At 34.9% G+C, this 20,898-nt stretch overlaps 1 long non-coding RNA gene across 1 annotated transcript in view; it reads right to left on the reverse strand.

Moving 5' to 3' along the window:
• LOC141511764 (uncharacterized) overlaps positions 1-16,319 on the reverse strand; it is a 477,953-nt gene extending 461,634 nt beyond the window's left edge. Inside the window, exon 1 of the long non-coding RNA XR_012475392.1 lies at positions 16,036-16,319. This is a non-coding gene — a long non-coding RNA (uncharacterized LOC141511764). The remainder of the gene's footprint in view (positions 1-16,035) is intronic.
• Between the last annotated feature and the right edge of the window lie 4,579 nt (positions 16,320-20,898).

Here is a 20,898-nt window from a genome sequence, read left to right on the forward strand (position 1 = left end):
AGATGTTGAGTGATTTGAATCATTGATACTATCTAAATTTATAACCAAAATGAAATCTTTTACTGTAATTTTTAAAGGAACATTCATGAAAGACAATTTTCGGCTTGTCTGAAACTGTTTCTGGAAGAAGCCCAAAACAAGATCTCAGCTGAACCAAGTAAAGATGGGACCATCTTAGAAATAAACAGAGATTGAACTGATTGGATGGGTCCCATGGGCAATGGAGTGAGGCAGAGTGTTTAATTGGAAAGCAAGATGCTGTTTGGGATAGTGTTGTAGTACTTTACACAGGCCAAGGACCAAAGAAGACCAGAAAACTTTAAGTTTTCTCCAAAGACTATTACAGTTTTCCAGTCCTTTACACATTCTCATAAAGCAAAAAAAAGAAACTGCTTGAAAAGTTTTGGGGAAGCAGATTTACTGCTAATGATTGTGGTAAGTATAAGGGACCAATGAATTTAAATTGAAGTAGATGTGAGTTTAATTCCTTCCTATGTGATTATAGGCATGAAACTTAAGCCCTATTTGCCTCAGTTTCCCCTATAAAATAAGGCAGTTGGACTCAAATGTCCCTTAATCTATGAAGTTATAAACTACTTTATGTTCAGTCATTCAGTTTGTCTGATTTTTTTTTTTGTTTGTTTGTTTGTGAGCCCATGGACCAAATAGTGCAGGGGTTTTCTTAGCAATGTGTCTGGAGTATTTTTTTTTTCTGTTTCTCTCTCTAGTAGATTAAGGCAAACAGAGGTCAAATAGTACCCAGGATCCCATAGCTAATAAGTGTTTGAGGCTGCATTTGAAGTCAAGTCTTCCTGACTCCAGGTCCAGTGCCTTAATCACTGGGTCCTCTAGCTACTACCCCTTTAGAAAGTCTCAAGTGAATGCTAAAACTTACTTATAAAGTCCCTTAAGAATTTCCCAATCAATGAGAATGACACAAATGAAAGTATAACTTTACAATTCTCAGGTTTTCACAATTTGATGGTGGTTGATTGTGGAACTTCTGAGAACAAAAATGTTTATAGGATAAGTCTTAATTAGCATACCAACTAAAATGTCGCTTCATCAGCATCTTGGAGTCATAGAACAAATGGATAGAGCTGGAAAATCCCTGAGAGACCATCCAGTTCAACCTTCTCTTTTAATAGGAAGAAGAAATAATTGTGATTTAAAGAAGTTAAATAATTTTCCAGACCTCACAGTGCTAGTGGGAAACAGAATTAGAATTTCCACTTTCTTCTGACTTCAAATTCAGTGCTCTCCCTGGGATGACATGAAATTGCAAGCATGCAATTAATTTCTTGTCTGTACATTTAAAACTGTAAGTTTAAATTTTAAAACCTCTAAAACAGAATTCTTATTTTTTTTCCAAATGACAATGTCTCTATGCATGTTATGACTAAGGAACTTAATATAGATTATTCAAACATTCCTGGAAAAATGAAATTTGGATATTCACTTAAATAAAACAATAGAAGTCTATTTTAGAATGCTACTTTTTTCCATTGAGAAAAGGGCTGTAAAAACATCATAAGTGAGAATGTGAACAATTCATATAAAACTATATGTTGCATTTTGGATGAAAGTATCCTCCAGAAGTTAGGAGTTTCATTTCAAACTTTTGAAATATTTTCCAAAAGGATGCACGCATAATGAAAGAGCTCCTTATCTCTTTGGCATAAACAGATACCTTGTTTCCAAAGATCAAAGATCATTATGTTCTGCTTTGAGATTAAGCAAATGTTTGGTGTAGATATTATAAATTCACAAAAGGCCTAAAAATGCCCTTACATGAAGTTGCTACCATAGACAGAGTTCTAAGAACTAAAAAGTGATTTCAGTGCACAAATTGATGTAGAATTCAAGTTTTAACTCAACTGTCACTTTGCCCCGTATTACTGGTAAATGCCCCATAAATTAAGTTCTCCCAACACAAAATGACTTCGGGCTTACTGTGTGTATTGCAGATGTGTATGTAAGCACATACATAAATAATTAAGGTACTTAGATGTCATAGCTGATTGAGTTAGAAAGATATCAGTTAAATCCTTCCCCAGACACATATTATCTTCCTCTGTTTACTTCAGTTTCCTACTCTGTAAAATGGGGCGGGGGTAGCATCTACTTCCTAGGGTTGTTTTGAAAATGTAATGAAAAAATAATTCTAAAGACTTAGCAAAGTGTCTTATGTACAGTAGGCGCCAAATAAAGAGTAACTACCATTATCTCTTCATCTTTATTTTTTCCCTTCTTCCTTCCTCCTCCCCCTCCATCTTCTTCTTTCTTCTTCTACCTCTCCTCCTCCTTCTCCTCCTCCTCCCCTTTTTCATCTTCTCATTCTTCTTCCTTGGGAATTTGACTTATCTTTCTGACTTACTTTACTATTTCCAATGGAGATAATCAAATAATATCTAATGTTCAGCATTATTATTTGGATCAAATTAGATTACATATAAATGAAACATTCTGCAAATATTAAAGTGCTATAATAATATTAGATATAATATTGATTATAATGATAATATAATTATCATGTTCAGCAACATATTATTATATTCTCTATTCTGTATTGCAACATATTTTAACCTGAAGTCCATGAGCTTGTTTATAAAATAATTACAATTCAATATAATTCAATTACAATTTAATGTCTTTTATAATCCTATTTTTTAAACGTTTTTAAAATATTCTGAGAAAAGATCCTTAGCCCATATTAAACAGTCAAATAGCTTCAGGAAATACAAAACAATATTTAGAATATCTCTTCTATATGATAAATTTCCCCTTTAAATCTCCCCAAGTGTTTTAAGATCCTTGAGCAAAAGATTTTTTTTTAAATTTTAACCTTTGTACCTCTAGCTCTTAAAAAGACAGCACAAAGAATGGCACATAATTAGTAAATATTAAATCTGAAAAGTATATTTGAGGTAATCTATTCCAATTTCTTCATTTTATATGTGGAGAAATTGAGGTATGAGGAGGTTCAGTGACATGCCTAAGATTATAGGTACAGAACTAGATATTATCAGAGGTAGGGTGTGAACTCAGATACTGTGATTACAGGATCAAATCTCTTTTTGTTCTATATTTTTGATTCATTGATGTAAGACTGGATAGTACCAAGATTTTTTTAAGGAACTAAAGTTCTATTATGGAGCCAGGTGACACTGTTCATAGAGGAAATTCTTAAGGGAAAAAAAAAATCTTTTTACAAGTGAAATATATGGGGCTGGGTAGAAGATGTTCCTATACTTCAAGTTTGAATGGATTCATCTTATGGATGATCCTATCTCCAATGTAGACAGCAGTGACTGGTGATGACATACGAGTTGTGCTCAATGAATTACAATGTGTAAAAAATCTCTGGTTCTGTTGTTACCCAGGCACTGAACCTTATTTATCTTAGTTATGTTGGTCTTTGGACAACAAACATGACCCATCTTTTACTCCATTCTCAAAGTCTTTTTATCCTGGTTGTACACAAAACTTGTATTTGAGAACTTTAGTGAGAAAGTCTACAAGAGGGAGAGGAATAATTCTATTCCAATTTCCCATTGGTCATATTTTTTTATTCACAGTTTTTAGTATTAGAAAGATTCATTCTTAGGCGCAACATACCACAAAAGAAGCAATTTTGTTTTACCAGTAATATCTAAGACACGCTCATATGTATTATTTTTTTAATTTTTTTTTGCAAGGCAAACAGGGTTAAGTCGCTTGCCCAGGGTCAAACAGCTAGGTAATTATTAAGTGTCTGAGACCAGATTTGAACCCAGGTACTCCTGACTCCAAGGCCCGTGCTTTATCCACTACGCCACCTAGCCGGCCTCTCATATGTATTAAATGTCAAGTTGTTTGATCTATCTTTTATTAAATGATTTCTATGTGACTCCAACTTTCTTTATCTTTTAACCAACTATCACTTAATGAAAAATAAACAGATTGACTTTATTTAATGCATTTACCTTAGGGGAATGCCAGATGTGAAACATAGTAATAGATTGTAGATAATAAAGTAAACCTTGACATTTGCCAGCTGTTTGAGTATGTCCAACTTGCTTAAATAAAAATGGAGAATTGAGATGAGGCTATAACTGAGGCATACCCTATGAACTCTTTATTTAGTAATATCAATGTAATTTGGAAAATATAGCTGTCTCCTCTAAAATAATCACTGCCTACCGTGGCAATTCACTATTTTCTGCCATGCCAGAAGCATCCTTTTTCTATCATGAAATGTTGAGAAAAGGACTGAAGTCATTTTAGAAATGTGACTGTTTGGAGATAATTCAATATTCATATCTGCATTTTTTATCCTTTATTTTGCTGAAATTTCATATTATCATTGATAGTGTTGACTTTTTTGACCAATCTTTTCATCATTAAAATGACTTTGATAGTCAATAAAATATACTAAATAACTAGAGAAAAAAGGACAAACTTTGAATCATAGATGGGGAGGAATAAATAAGACATTTTAGATCATCTAGTCCAAACCCCTCATTTTACAAGTTGAGAAAACTGAATCCCAGTTTGCAAATAAGATAATATTGGAACCCAGGTCTTCCACTTGAAACTGATAATGCTATGAATTTAACTGTGTGTGTGTGTGTTTGGTTTATAAGGAAGAGATCCAATAATTGATTTTGGAGTCCAATTCTCAAGCCTTTTACTTCAAATTATGAAAGTTCAGTAGATTATGAGATACATACACACACACACACATACACACACACACACACACACACACACACACACACACACACACACACACAAACTGACAAAATTTTCAAGGCGATCTTTTTTAGTTCCCCCTGCCTATAGGGTAATTCAGATCTCTCAATCCAAACTATCCCTAATTCAATAGATAATCTCTTCAACATTTCAAGAAACTTTGACTTTTCAAAAAGACTCCCAAAAGTAGAAGGATTCTCAGAGACCACATTGATCAATTCAGAATTGAATTATAATCTCTACTAAAAGCCCGACAACAAGTCAACAATCAAGTCTTCGATTCAAGATTTCAAAAGTCCAACACTATCTTAATTCCATTCCACTTCTGGATGGTTCCATTTGTTAACATGTTTTTAGCTTACAAGGATCCTTTTTGTATCTCTGTGATTACTATTTATTGTTTCTATTCTTTTGACTAAAAGGAATACTTCTAATTTACATTCTGTATCTTTGCTTGTCTTCCTCATTGGAAGGAAAGGTCCTGCCTACTGGGTTGTGGGACTAACAGGATGAGGGACTAGCTAGTTTTCCCACCCTTCGTTGATTGATAAAAATTTTCCTGAAGAGGAATTATGTGCCAGAAATAAAAAAAAATTACAACTGGCTACACAGACCAAGAAACCATGAAGCTTAACAAGTTAATAATCTTGTGAGTTAAGAGCGAGGACTCCTAATCCCTACTGTACTCACTCCCTGACACCCATGCTATAGTTGACTGAATGACCTGACCCACCTAGAAGGAAATGGCTTAAAAAACAGAACACCAAAATGCAAAAAATAATACATTAATTATTCAGAATTTATTAATTCATAATTACATTCCTAGAGGCAATGGCTGTTTTTTTTGGGGGGGTGTCTTCTTGCTATCTGGTTTATTTGTGGTTTTTTCCCATTTCTTGCATCCTTGGCACTTAGCTGAATCTGTTTCTGCTAGGTTTTTAACCTCCATATTTTACCAGTATAATAATATGTGTCTTCATATGGTGAGAAAGTCATAAGATCTGTTGAGCTGTCTTCTGCTCATTGATTAGATGCAGTCATATATACATATATATATACATATATGTATATATATATACACACATATATATATAATTTCTCTCTAAATTTCCTGTATATATATATATATCTTTCTCTCTATATATATCTGTATATGTTTCTATATATATATAATATATAAACATATAAACATAAATATATACTAATGCACATAAAGTCAGAGATTTTCAATGATGCTGTTCATAGGAGCCATGTCTATTATCTATCATGTCTATCATGATTATTCAATCAAACAAGTTTCAATGCACAAAATCTCATATTAGTAAAAATTACCCTTCCAATTATCTTATGATGAATTATCTTTACTCTTCTATAATGGAATGCTAGAGTATATGTGTCTATATGCAGACATACATACATACATATATATAGGCATATGTCAAATGTATTTGTATAAAGTTTATGGCTTATAGGGAAAAAGTGAAATGCTTCAATGGTTAGAGCCAGAAGACAGGAAGACTTTATTTCAAATCCAGCTTCAATCATTTCCCAACTGTGTGGTCCTAAGCAAGTCACAATCTCTCAGACTAAACTTCTTCACCTGTGAAATGGGCAAAAACTAAAGTTCTGTAGAAATACTTATCACCATCATAATCACATTTATATGTATGTGTGTGTATGCGTATCACTTATTTGACTACATAGCTGACATCTGGTTAAAATATTAGAAAACTTATTAGTATAGTCATTTATTGGATTAAAAATACCATAATAACATCATTCTCCAAATAGGGTATTTATAATTTTATCATTAGGATTGTTACTTTTGGCTATTCTCTTTTTTTCAAGAGAAATAATTTTCAAAATAATTCTTCCCAGGTCAAATTTTATAAGATAATTACTATTGCTCTATATTTCCTTTCCTTTCAATCACAATAAATGCTCTTTAATGTAAATAGAGGTGGAGGAAGGATGCATGAGGTATGATTTCCAGGTATAAATCTTCTTAGGATCCTATCACATTAAAAATTCAATTATTGTAGAATTTTTAAGATGTTTTACGAGTGGAAACATAGGTTAAATTTCTATTTTTAAGATTTATCAAAGTAGAAATAGAAATAGTACTGACTTGGCAGTCAATTGATCTGTGTTCAGATCTCCTCTCTAATGACAACTACCTAGTTGACCTTTCTCAGATCACCTCAGTTTTGCAGGAAAAACAAAAACAAAAACAAAAAAAAATCACAAACCATTCACTATAAATTCCCTTTTCTCTCCTTTTCCTCATCTCCTATCACTTTTTGCCAATAATTCCTCTTCCACCACCCCCCGTCTCACATGATGAAATGATCTTGCTTTTTAACAAAGCTCACCCCTCTATTTCTTAAAGAAATCTCAATCCATTCCGTCTCTTCCAATAAATTTCCTCTGTGTAGCCCCATTCTATTACTGATTTGAATCACTTCCTATTTACTGGTTCATTTCCTATTTCCTGCAAACATGACCATGTCTCCTGCTTCCAGAAAAAAAAAAGATTCCATTTGAGCTTTCCACCCCTGCCAACTTTCATCTTGTATATTTTCTGCCTTTTATGTTTAAACTCCTTGAAAGGGTGAATAAGTTCTATCCTTTCACTCTCTTCTTTTTTTTTACAAGGCAATGGGGTTAAGTGGTTTGCCTAAGGCCACACAGCTAGGTAATTATTAAATATCTGAGGTTGGATTTGAACTCAGCTCCAAAGCCAGTGCTCTATCCACTGTGCCACCTAGCCACCCCTTTCACTCTCTTCTTAACCCCTTAAAATCTGGCATCCAATCTTATCATTCCAGCAAAACTGCTCCATTCAGAACAGAGTTTGACATCTCAGGTACCAAATCCAAAAGTCTTCCATGTTGTCCCATTCTCCTTTGCCTCTCTGCAGCCTCTGAGACTGTTAGTATCTTTGATATTCACTTTCCTCCTTGACATTCTCTCCTTTCTAGTTTTTTTGTAACAACACCCTCCTGCTTCTCCTCCTATCTCACTGCTTCTTCTCAGTTTCCTTTACTAGTTGAGTTCTTTTACTCAGTTTCCTTTACTAATTGAGATCAAGGTCTCTAACAATAATTATCCTCAGAGTTCTCTTCTGGACCCTTTTCCTCTTTTCCATTTATACTACTTTCCTTAGAGGTGTCATAAACTCTCATAGATCTGATTACCATCTCTCTCTACAGATAACTCTCAAATATATCTATCCTGCCCCAATCATTCTGCTGACCTTCAAGGTCACATATCTATCTTTCTTTTAGACATCTGACACTCGATATGTAGCAGTCATCTTAAGCTAAACATGTATAAAACAGAATTATATTTCCCCCCAAATCTTTCCCACCACCTTTCTCCACTGCTTTGTAGGTCATCCTCTTCATCCCATATCCTCACACTCGCCATCTCTACTTCATATTAAATTGTTGCCAGGACCCTTTTCTGACATTGTTTTAACACTAGTAGGAACCTCATACCTTGGCTACTGCTGTAACCTTCTGTTGGATCTGCTTGACATAAGTCTTTCTTCCCAGTAATTCATTCTCCATTTTGCCACCAAAGTGATTTTCCTAAGCACACATCCAATGATGCCACTTCCTTATTCAATAAATTCCAGTGGTTCTCTATTGTCTTCAGGTTCATTTTGTCATCCATATAAATTAGCTCCTTTCTATCTTTCCATTTCCTTACACCTTACTTATCTCTACAAATTCTCTGGTCCAGCGACACCAAACTTCTGGTTGTTCCATGAGCAAGACACTCCATCTTTTGACTCCTGGGATTTGATTTTTAATGTCCCCATACCTAGAATTCTCTTTTTCATCCACTCTATGCAATGACTCTTTTGATTTCTTTAAGTCAGAAGTAAAAATCCATCTTTTTACAGGAAGCCTTTCTCAACCCCTCTTAATTCCAATACCTTTCTTCCACTGATCACTTCTCATTCATCCTGTATTTAACTCTTTATGGGCTTGTTTTATATTTTCTCTCCCATTCAGTAATAAATTCATGAGGGTAAGGATTCCTTTTGACTGTTTTTTATATCCTCAGTGCTTATTGGTATTGAGAGATTGGTCATTTCGGTGAAGAAAAGGGGAGGACTATACCAATTCATGATAAAGTAAATTTTGTTCCATCTTCAAAGTGGGTTAGGGTTTGAAGAATAACATGGAAAGATGACACCAGTGACTTTTTACAAGTAGGGGCAAATTTAGAGCTAATTTATAAGAAAAGACCTTTCAAACTACCCATTTAGCTTAAACTGGCAAAGAAGGTGGAGTAATCTCCCTTCTTCCTCAGCTACCATAATCTTGCCCAGAATAATTCATGCTAAAAGATGTGATCAGGCACACTGAGAGTGGACTGACATGTACCACCACCCGCATGCTGACTTTTTGACTGTCCTCATTTCTATCCACTGGAACCTCACACTGTAAATATATCTTCCAGATCTAAATATGCTGAAGTTTTGACAATACTCTCATACTTTGATGGATTCATGATTTCATCAAAGTGGTTAAGTTTTGTATTATTTCAGAGGAACATGTAGTAGACCTTCCATATCTTCTAAACTGGTATAATCTTTGTTGAGCTATTTTGCTTGTCCTCCATGTACAATCTATTCAATGTTCTAGAGGCCATCCTCTATTTCTTTTGGCTCCTATGGACAACCATTCAAACCTCGAGTTGTACATTCTCTGTCCCTTACTTGTTCCATGTGAAATGAAAAAACAATTTGTTTTTTCATTTATGGAGGTTCTTGATGCTTGCTTTGTGTCACATACTGTACTTCATTCACTGTTGATAATATGATTAAATATAAATGTATATGTCTGAGTTCCCTTTTTGATTGTATCTATATCTATATCATCTATATCTATATCTAATCTATATCATCTATATCTATATCTGATTCTTTATAAATTATGGCAATTCATGACATTTATCCATGTTTCATCAATAGGAGAAAAAAATTTTAAAGTATGCATTAGAGGCAGAGAAAAGATGGCTCCCTTGAAGGTGTTGGAGAAGGGTTATAGTAGAAAATAGAGAAGAAAAACCAAATCATCTAGATAAAAGTACTATACAATATTCTAAATGTAATCCATTTTATTCTTATTCACTTCTGGCTACAGTTCACTGCTCATCCTCAATGCATAACCAAGATATTACTAATGGATTCACCTATCACATTGCATAGTAGTTCCTACAATTTATAATAATGACTGAGATTCATAAAACACTTTGCACACTTTATCTCATTCTTTATCTTCATAATCCAATGAATAAGGTGCTAGGAGTATTTCCATTTACAAACTGAGGCTGAGATAGTCAGAGGTTAAGTAACTTGCCCAGGTCACAGAATAAGTTGGTATATGAAGGAGGATTCAGTGGTAGGGGCTATGTTTAATTCTCTATCCACAATGTTATCTGACTGCCCTACTTTATCTACCTGGTTTTCCCAAATGAATGGTTAGGCAGAAAATATCTTTTGAATGCTGTAGATCTCACTGAAGAGTTCCTATAATGCTGTGGGATTTGAGGCCTTTAGCAAACTGTTACTTTATGGAACTCCTTTAAGATGAATTTCATTTGGAAGGTCCATACCCCCAAATCACTCACACAGTATATACTTGGATTTGCATATCGGGAGTAGAAATGATATTATTGGTATGAGTAAAGAAACACCTCTATCACTAGAAAACAACATTTTCCCTGTAGCTTAGACTACTTAATGGCTATATGACTTACCCAAGGTGACACAGTCCTTGGGACTTGAACCTTGGTCTTGCAAACTCTCAGGACAGCTCTCTATCCAGTACTATATAATATTTTCAATGCACTAATTTTTAAAAGTCTCCCTAGAAAATGTACTTTAGAAACAATAATGACTACATCTTTCATCTCTGGACTTTTCTAATAATCTTATGAGAAAATACAAGTACCATCCGGTTTGGCTTTGCATATCATTATTTTTGAGCTTCAAATTCAATGCAAAGGTCAACATCTGGTTGGGGCTTGACATTCACATTTGACAGTTCCACTCTCCAAAAGAAGGTTCCTGGCTTTTTAAAGCAGAAGCTGTCATCTCATTTTGTTTAAAGTTATCTCTTTTGTTTGTGTTTTGTTCCTTAGGAGAATGGGGGGAGTATGGGGGGGGGGGGGAGGTGAATCCTCTGTTAGATCTAATCTGTCTGTTTGGAGCTTTGAGGTCAGGCGCTCACTACACAATCCACTAAGGCAACATGAAATGTAAATCAGAAGGGCACTAAGAGAGCAGAATAATGAGCAAGGCAATTTACTAGCCTGTCTTGCATCCCCTCTACTTGGAGAAAAGAAAGTCATGGGAAAAGCCAAATCTAGTTCAATGCATCTGCACCTTGCTAAGGTATCCTGAAAATCTCCTCCCTAATCTTTTTGGTCGTTCAGGAAAGGGATAGGTATCGATTTAGCTATTTTTCCAAACCAATTTTAATATCCCGTCCTTTCAGTGACTCAATAGTATAGTAAGGTACCATCAATGAATAAACAATCCTTTATTACATGCCAACTATATGTCCAACAATGACCCTAAAACATGAAGACAAAGACAGGAAGAAAAGAAAGAATGAAACAATCTCTACTGTCAGGGGACTGATGCATTTGAAATAGAGACATCATGTGCATTTGAAAGACTATGCAGAATAAATAAAAAAATAAATACAATGCACTTAAGGAAGAAAGAAGGGGAATAGTTGTTGAGGGATGAGATGGGGTAAGGTTTGTGAGGAAAAAAGTCATGGGTAATAACATCTTGTGTTAATGTTGAACAAAACTAATCAAATGGAGTCAGGTTAGCACAACTCTATATGATTATAAGAAAGAAGGAAAAAACAAAGCAAAACAAAAAAAATTAGATAAGGCTAAAGGGGTCAGAGGTAAAGAATTCAGCTGTGGACAAATCCCAGACATCATATCATAAGAAGTTGCATGCTGGAATTAGCAATAGAATCTGGATGTTACTAAAATATAATCAGCTTAGGACCTCAGGCAAGATAGATGAGGGTCACAGAAAAGGATACACCTAAGCTACTCATAAGATAGTCAATAAATTCCAAGTTTAATTCCCCTCTTGTTTCAGTCCCAATTAGAGCTCTTGAAATATTAATAAACTGACAGATTTACTAGTGAATGGGATCAAGTTTCATCCCACTTCTCCCTCCCTCCAAATCCTTTTGCTTTGAAGTATAAAAGTTATTGTGGACTCTCATTAAATATTAAATAGTTAATAACAACTAATAAAAATGAAATTGTCATCATCCGTTTATTTATTTTATTTTAAAAAATAATTTTTGCCATTAGCTTCTCCATAAAGAAAAGCAACACCGTTTTTTTTATATACTGAGCTTCAAGGAAATGAGAATAATTATCCAGTGACCTGGAAGGATGGACAAAGTTTCAGATATCCCTGAGAAGGGATGAGGAAAGAGCAAGTCACCCCTGTGGGGATATGAGAGAAACTGGTGAGTTTGAAGTGGGGAAGGTTATTATGAGGTTGAAGTGATAAAAAGTCTTTATTGCTAGGTGACAACTGAAGGTTTCCCCTCCTGATTTTCATATCTATTCTATTCATCTTACTTTCAGAATGTACATTCAGAGAAATATGGCTAAGCTGCTGTCATATCTTCCCTCAGTCCAAGCCCACAAGTGATTACATTGTATTATCAGCTGGTATTATCTTGCTGGGAAAGGACATAAAACCCTGATTTCTGAAGGTTTACTTCTTTTTTCACCCTGCCCTGTACCCGCTTTGCTCAGAGTGTAGAATTTAGACAATACTCATTAGTTAGGGGTAATATCTCCATCTGGGATTTCATTGGTATCAGGAAATTTAATAGGAGGAAAGTAGCTTCCATGCCACTGATATCTTAGAAAAAGTTCTATAGAGCAGTATGGAGAGAGTTTAGGACATTCCCCCAAGTCACTCAGACTATTCTAGAGGCATTTGAACCTGGGTCTTCCTGCTTCAATGACCACCTACCTACTGGTGGTCTGGCCTCTGAATACAGTCTTGGACTTAGAATCAGGTTGAAATTCTGATACTTACCATCGAAGTGACTTTTGGCAAATCTCTTCATTTTTTCCAGCCTTAGTTTCCTCATCAGTAAATTAAGGATTAAAATAGCACTTCTACAGATTTTTTTTTTAGGTTTTTTACAAGGCAAATGGGATTAAGTGGCTTGCCCAAGACCACACAGCTCGGTAATTATTGTCTGAGGTCGGATTTGAACTCAGGTACTCCTGACTCCAGAGCTTATACTCTATCCACGGTGCCATCTTGTCGCCCCCTACAGATTCTTTTTTGAGATCCAATGAAATAATATATAACGAATTTTGCAAAAAAAAAAAAAAAAATATGCATTCATCCAGAGGAAGAAAAAGGAAACAAAACAAAACTCACAAAAAAAGCCCCAACCTTTCAGAATCTGAAGGATACTTTATAAAATTATCTCTTATGTATCTCTTTCACTTATCCTAATTCCTCATACCAAAAATAAAAAAATATATGCATAACGGTAACCTGGCTGTTCTCTTCTGAGGGGAGGGGATGGAAAAGGAGGGTGAAAGGAAATTTTGTAACTTAAAGATATACGTGTGCATATGGATGAAAATAATTAAATTTAAATGCATGTAGATATAATTATGCAGTTGATACTATCTCTATAGTTGTTATCATTATTATTATTATTACTTAAGGCAGGTAAATAGTAGAGTCAATGCCTGAAGTCAGGAAGATTCATTTTCGTGAGCTCAAATTTAGTCCCAGACAATTACTAGTGGAGTGACCCTGGGTGAGTCACAACCCTTGCTAAATGAGCTGGAACAAAGAATATGCAAACCATTCCAGCAGCTTTGCCAAGAAAATTCCACATGGGGTCAGGAAGAGTTAGACATAGATGAAAAATTATTCAACAAAAACAACAATTATGTCTGTTGTGGTTGTGATTTCCCAAAAATAACGACAATGTCAAAAAAGACAGGTTTTCCCAAAAGTCACTAGTTTTAATCTTATTAAAGCTTAAACAGGGGCCTTTGGGAAATCCTGAACAAGAACATGATAGTGGACTGATGACTTATTGCAGAATTTCTTTTGTGTGAACCCTATCCAGAAAAATTGTAAGATAAAATAAAGCATGTAAATTGAAATCTTGATATTTTGATATGCATGTTAATGGACTTTCTGAAGGTGGTTGAGGTTAGCTTAAGTTAGAAAGACTATATTTTTAAACAAAGATTATCTGGTTTGAATCTTGACTTGATCATATACAATTTATGTGATTTTGGACCTATTCACTTATCCTTTGTGGGTCTCAATTTCTCCATTGGTAAAATGACAAAGTTAGGTTAGATGACTCAACCCCTTCCACTCTTAAAACTATGAGTCTTCTGTAGCTAATAGTAAAACTCTGGCATAGATAGGAGCATTAGTTCTATCAAGAAGCTATTCTGTACATTTAAACTAGTGCTGGGAGAGATTAGAAGAGAGAAGCCAGACTTGGAGGCAAGTACATTGATTTTAAAAAAAAAAAAGGAAGGCGGGAGTGAAATCTTACCAAGAAAGGAAAAAGCCTGCCAAATGTAGGGGCCTGTAGGGAAGCCTTAATTAAACCCCCACTTTCTTCAGTCCTCCAAAGGTTCATGGAGAAAAAAAGAACAGCCTATAAAAGTATTCTTCAGGGGCTGGATTCACCCTCCCTCTTTCCATCTTTTCTTTTTACAATCCCTCTGAGGCAAAGGAGGAAATGCACTTAAAGTTGCTACTTGGGTGACTCCATCAGTACTCTCCCTCACTTTTATTCTACTAATCGTTTCCCAAATGCTCCAAAGAAATTAGAACACATTTAACAAGTGCTCTTGTGGAACTCAGTGGCTGTTCCCTCTCTCTGAGTCTATGATTAACCTATTGTTGGCTTTAGGTACGTTGTACTCTGGTGGAAATGCCCTTATGAGGTGAGCTTTTCTAGTCCCAATTCACCTGGTCCCTCTATTTAAGAATTATAGGAGACCCTCAAGTTCCACTGAGATTTGGACAATATCAATACCATGACAGGTTGCACTCAAGGTACCAGGAAGTAGGTTAACACAATCAAAGCAATAAAAAAAATAACTAAAGCAAACAAAAAGACAAATAAAAAAGCTTAAAGCTCTATAAACAAATTAAAAACCCTTCGTTCTTGTTTTTCCTTAACTGATTAGACTAAGAGACTGCTTGACTTCATCTTCTCCCTAATCATCATCTTTCTCTCTGATTTCAAACCGACTTTTTCCTGTATTGGAAGCACATAAATCCAACCCACCCCTTTCCCTCCTCCTCAAACTCATAAAACTCATGCTGTCCTGTTTAGCGTATCACAGTGTGATATGCTCCTTTTCAATGCAGGGTCATGTTTTCTCCATCTTGATTGGCTCCTGTGTTTGGGGGCTAGTTTCAAAAATTCATATCCTGCTATAGAATTCATTGATTTTTCTTTTTAGTGACATACTCTGGTACTGATAAACTGGCCAGAAAAGAGGCAGGAGTTTCTCTAGGTGTTCTACAGCTTTCCTTTAGACTCAGAGAGTTAAGCACAATTCGGATAACAATCATTTCCCTCTCACCCCCCTCCCCCCCAGGACAGGACAAATGAAGAGGTTTACCCCCAATGGCTTCAGGGGGATTCCAAAGTCCCCAATCCATATCCACAAGCAACACAATCTCCCTGCATTCCCAAGCCACCTGAATGGACTCTCACTGAAGGTTCTCAAATCTCAGCCCCTCTTCCCACCAAAGAGCAATCAAGCCAAGAACTCTCTGACTAATTTCCCCAGGCTAGGAGAAAGTTAGCATTTGGGAAGGGGTGGGAAAGCTCTCTTGTTTGCACAATCCTGATGGAAATAGCCACAGTACATATGGCTGAGTGAGTTTCCAAAGTGTGTTTTGCCCTCCAATCTGTATTGTTGTTCCACAAGAAAAATTCCCAGGAGAGTCGATATTAACTTATGATAATGTGATCTGCTGTTGTAATGTTTTTGGTCCAGCCCCTCCCCCTCCCCTTTTTAAAATTTGCTGACAGTGCATTCCCTGCACTACTATCTTCCAAGAAAGGGAACTGAGTATTTCACCTATAATCATGCAGACTAACAATCTGTCCATTCTGATTGCTTAATATTTTTTTCCTAATATGTTTGGATGACTAATCCATTAGATCATTACCTGATAAATAGACTGGGTAATGAATGGAGATAATCACCACGTACCTTTCAGAAGGAACCTGCCCGTCAACAATAATCCATTAGCAAACTGGCAGTATCCTCTGATCTCCTGCCCGCAAGGCTAGCACTGGATGGAGAGTTTCCTTCCCTATTGCTCAGTTCTCCAGAAGAAAATCAACCCAGTTTGGCTATTTCTCGCAGTGTGACAGTTCTCTAGATCCCCGGTCGCATCCTGTTCCCAGGGGAGGACAATCTGGTGTTCCAACGTTCATAGAGCAGTGAAGATGAATTGGAAAAGCAGGAGATAAATTAGGAATGGCTAAGTTAAAATTGTCTCTGCTCCAGACGCTCTCATCTGCAGTCTGCAAGCCAGTTTTGCTGTGAAAAAGCTAGATGGCAGGCTGCCTCAGTGAGTTCCTCTTAAACGACAGAGAGCATTTTCAATGAAGAAAAATTCTCCCATTATCTAAGTTAATGTGACTGCAGCTAAATCTAGTTTTAAAAGTGCCGGCCAGCTTGGAAATTCATTTTCACTCTTGCTTTCTTTCAAGTTTCAGGCCAGCACCCATAGGATCAGACTATACATTTCTATCGGTTAGGGAAATCCTCAAAGTTTGCAACAGACACATGAGATCTCACAGCACTTTCTGCAGATCAACCTGAGTTGTCTATCAGGGGGGGTCCAGCAGCTTCCCCTCCCTTCCCACCCTCTGTGAAGTCATGCCTTGTGATTTTTAATATTTCTATTTATTTCATGTTTGCATTTTTTATTCCCACTTCTTTCAATACAAATTTCTGATATCAATAATAAATACTTTACCTCCCCATAGAAACACTGGCTATCTAATCCAAATCTCAGACCCTGAGAGATTCAATGACTTGTTCAGTGTCACAGGCGTAAGCAACTTGAGGTTTCTTTTATACAGGGGTAATTTAGGAGAGTTTAAAAAAAGATAAAATCTTTGAAAGACTTTAGAACCCAGAATAATAAAAAGATCAGCCATTAGACCAAAGACTATTGGCCAACTGACAGAGAAGAGACGGACTTGAAATGAAGAATGAGATAAACACTTTTAGATAAAGCGAGAATTTGTTTTGCTGCAATAAGCATACTTATTTTGAGAATTTAAAAAAAATCATTGTATGGTGGGGGGGAGGCAGTGGGAAGAAGAGATAATATGCACTTGTAAAAATTTTTTAAATGGTTGAAATGACAGCTGACAAGGGAAAATTAAAATAGGAAAACTAAAAGATGAAACCGAAATAAAAATCTAAAAATATTATTGGATAAACTCCTTTCTGGGAATCTCAAAGACAAGATTGTGCTATTCTATGTACTGACCAAGATTTGTCTTGTATGATAATTAATTACAGAGCTGTTATGTCCCTCACTAGACTATAGGTGCCAAGAGGGCTGGGGCCATACTTTATTTAAATAAGCAATTAATCAACAGACATTTATTATCTATTTTGTGTCAGGTACTCTGTACCAAACTTTAAAGAAAAGGAAAAAGAGTTGATTCCCTCAAGGCTTTCTTTCTCCCCATTTCTCTCTATACATATGAATGATTGTTTAAATAGACATGCATGTCTATATAAACATATATAACTATATATATGCATATATACCAATTTGCATAAACAAATACATACTTCATATAAATTAAATACAAATTAACTTTGGAGTGGACTTCATCAGCACCTGGTACTATTGTTTATTTTAATTTCTTCCCAGACAATACACAAAGGAAGGAGGAACATAATTTATCATTGTTCAAAATTAGTCAAATTTATTTTAATTGCTAAAAGTCAAAAGAATGCTCATTTAAAGAGCAAATATATTACAAAAATTAATAAGCTATGATCCAATTTTTTGATTATTTCATCCTTCCCAGGCTATTGATTATAACCTGTCTCTGTCCATCTCCTCTAAACTGCTATTTAATTTCCCTTGAAAAATTGAAATAAAATTACAATTCCAAAGTTGCCTCTTATAAAGGTCCCAAAATTCATGATTGATAACCTGCTCATGACACATAAAGTTAAAAACCATTCTGAACCTAGAATTTCAAATTTTGAAAATAAACACTGATTTTCATAGACTTTTATTTCAGTCATTTTAAGTTTCCTGTTTTTGCTAAGAATTAGAAGAAGAGGCTTACATTGGGTCAATGAATAAATCTATTACTAAGCATTTATAAAGAAGCTATTAAACTCAGCACACTAGTCTAAGTATTGGAGATGCATAGACAAAATGAAAGATCAAATTTTTTTTGAAAAAGTGATAAAGGAAGCACTGATTCCTAGATAAGACAATAAAATCTCCTCCATTCAGCCAAACAAATATGGAGGGGTAGAGAGAATTATAGAAGATATTGAAAATTTTTAAAGCATTCCTGAAGGATTATCTTCTGTTTCCACAAGAATGGACTATTGGATCTATTCATTGAAAAGGATATTGGGAGAGGATAGTGTCAAAAGAGTTCTTTTTACCACACCATATCAGGATCACACAAAAACAATCAAGTGAATTTTAACATATCTGGACATACTTAATTTTCTGTATTATCCAATAATATCAATCATGTGACTTTGAAATCATTTGATTATTGTGATACAACAATATTCTATTAATGTACATGTTACAATTTGTACAACCAAATTCTGGAATAAGAGGCAATCTAAGGACTGTGTTTGCAACATGTTATGTTAAGATATATTAGAATAGGCTATGGTTCACTTGTCGTTTTAGATAACATGTTTGAAAATATGGAAAATTCTGATTAATGTGGACATACTTTATATAGCACCAACCTAATTATTTCATTAAAAAATCTAGCTAAAATGACAACATTTAAACATCCCCAGCAATTGATTGTATTGAAATATAACTCAAGAAAAGTTGAAAGCAAAAGAGCATATAAATTTATCTTCCTCAAGTTATGAAAGATTTCCTTTATATTTTTTTCTTAATCCATTCCTCTACCCAAAAATAAAATTAAAAGAAGAGATGGAACTTTTATAGATATAGCACAGCAGATAAAAAGGAGTCAATGTGAAAATGTAAACTATTTCATAGAACTTTATTAAAAAATTTATAATAGAATTCATGAGTTGTTTTTAAAACTATCCTTCTTGATGGTGCTTCCTTCTGAAATTCTTTTTATTCTTTCCTGGGCAATATAAAGAGGCTTCCAATTTTTATTTTTGGTTTGTTTTTGTAGTTGTTGCAATTACCTAAGCTGTTCTCTCAAAACATTAAAAATTTAAAGGGAAAAAACAAACTAAACTAAACTAAATAAAACAACTGCCTTCCCCTCAAATAATTATTGTACAAAAACAGAGTCAACTATAACAAAAGTACACAGTGACTTTGTACAGAAAATATAGGCTTCAGGTGGCTACGTGGCACAATGGATAGAGCACCACATGGGAGTCAGGAGTACCTGAGTTCAAATCCGGTCTCAGAACCTTAATAATTACCTAGCTGTGTGGCCTTGGGCAAGCCACTTAACCCCATTTGCTTTGCAAAAACCTTTAAAAAAAAAAGAATGTATAGGCCTCACCTGACTGTATGCCACTGAGGGGAGGGGTTTGGGAAGGAAACGTGGAAGGAAATTTTGTTACTTGAAAATATGCATGTACAAATGGATGAAAATAAATTAATTACATAATGAAGAAAATGTGTACCACTTTCTCGACCTAATGTTTAACACCTCTCATGTGGAGAAATAATGAGATAGGTGAAAATCATACTTTAAGATAGGTGCTCCTTCCCCAACAGGATTTGTCATATGATTGATCAGAATCACTATTTTTATCAATGCAGATGTTTTATAGAAATCATTCTGCTAGTTCTTCACATTCCCTTCTGAATAAGTTCAAGTCTGGATTCTTTGAAATCTTCTGATTATTGTGATATATAACAATATTCTATTAATGTATATGTTACAATTTGTACAACCAATTCTGAATTAAGAGACAATCTAACATTCTTCAGAATCCTTCCCTCTCTCCTCATTTCCTCTTCCCTCTACGTCCCTCCCCTCCCCTCATCTTTTCTCCTCTTCATTTTTTACCTCTGTTTTCCTCTCCTTTCCTTTACCTTCTCTTCCTTCTCTCTTTTCTTTACTGATCTTTATTTTTTACATTTTTTCAATCCCTCATAAAGGATTTAGATTTTCTATTACTTGTTTGTATTTTACTTGTATTTATTATCCTACCTCTTAAGCCAATTCCCAACCTCCTTTTGTTCCTATTGAGTTTTGATTTATTTCTGTACCAATCCCTTTGTGTTCTTAACAATCAGTTGTCTAAGATAAGACTTAGGTTCATCTGATATCTTCTCATCTCATTCATCTGTTTTTATATTCCTCACATAAATGACAATTATAAGAAATTGCAAAGTCTAACCTTTCCCCCCTTCTCTTATAGTAAAGTGTTCCTCCTTTTATCCTCCCTTCTTTGTATGCCCTCTGTTCCTTGAAACATAACCAAGGCATTTACAAATCATTTAGCTTTCCCTTTTAAACTTCCACATTACCCTTGCCGAAGTTAAAGTTCTAAAAAGATACTTTTTCCCCCTTTGTTAGCACAACATCAACATGCAGTAATTTCCAATTGTTCAAATAAATTCAGATTTGTATTTCCCTGGACTCTTATGTTTGCATTTCAAAGTTTCTGCCTTGCTCTGGACTTTATATCAGAAATAATGGAAATAAGTTATTCCATTGAAGACCCATGGTTTTTTTTAACCCTGTAGGATATTTTTACAGGCTAAATTTTCTTTGTTGTAAACTTGTATCTAGAATATTGTATTTAGCCTTGAAACATTTTAAAGAGAGGCATCATTTTATATATTTTTTTGAAGAAGAAGGAAGAATGCCTTTGGGAAAACTATTCTAAGAG

The sequence above is a fragment of the Macrotis lagotis genome, chromosome 2 (assembly GCF_037893015.1).
Source record: "Macrotis lagotis isolate mMagLag1 chromosome 2, bilby.v1.9.chrom.fasta, whole genome shotgun sequence".
Taxonomy (NCBI): Eukaryota; Metazoa; Chordata; class Mammalia; order Peramelemorphia; family Peramelidae; genus Macrotis; species Macrotis lagotis.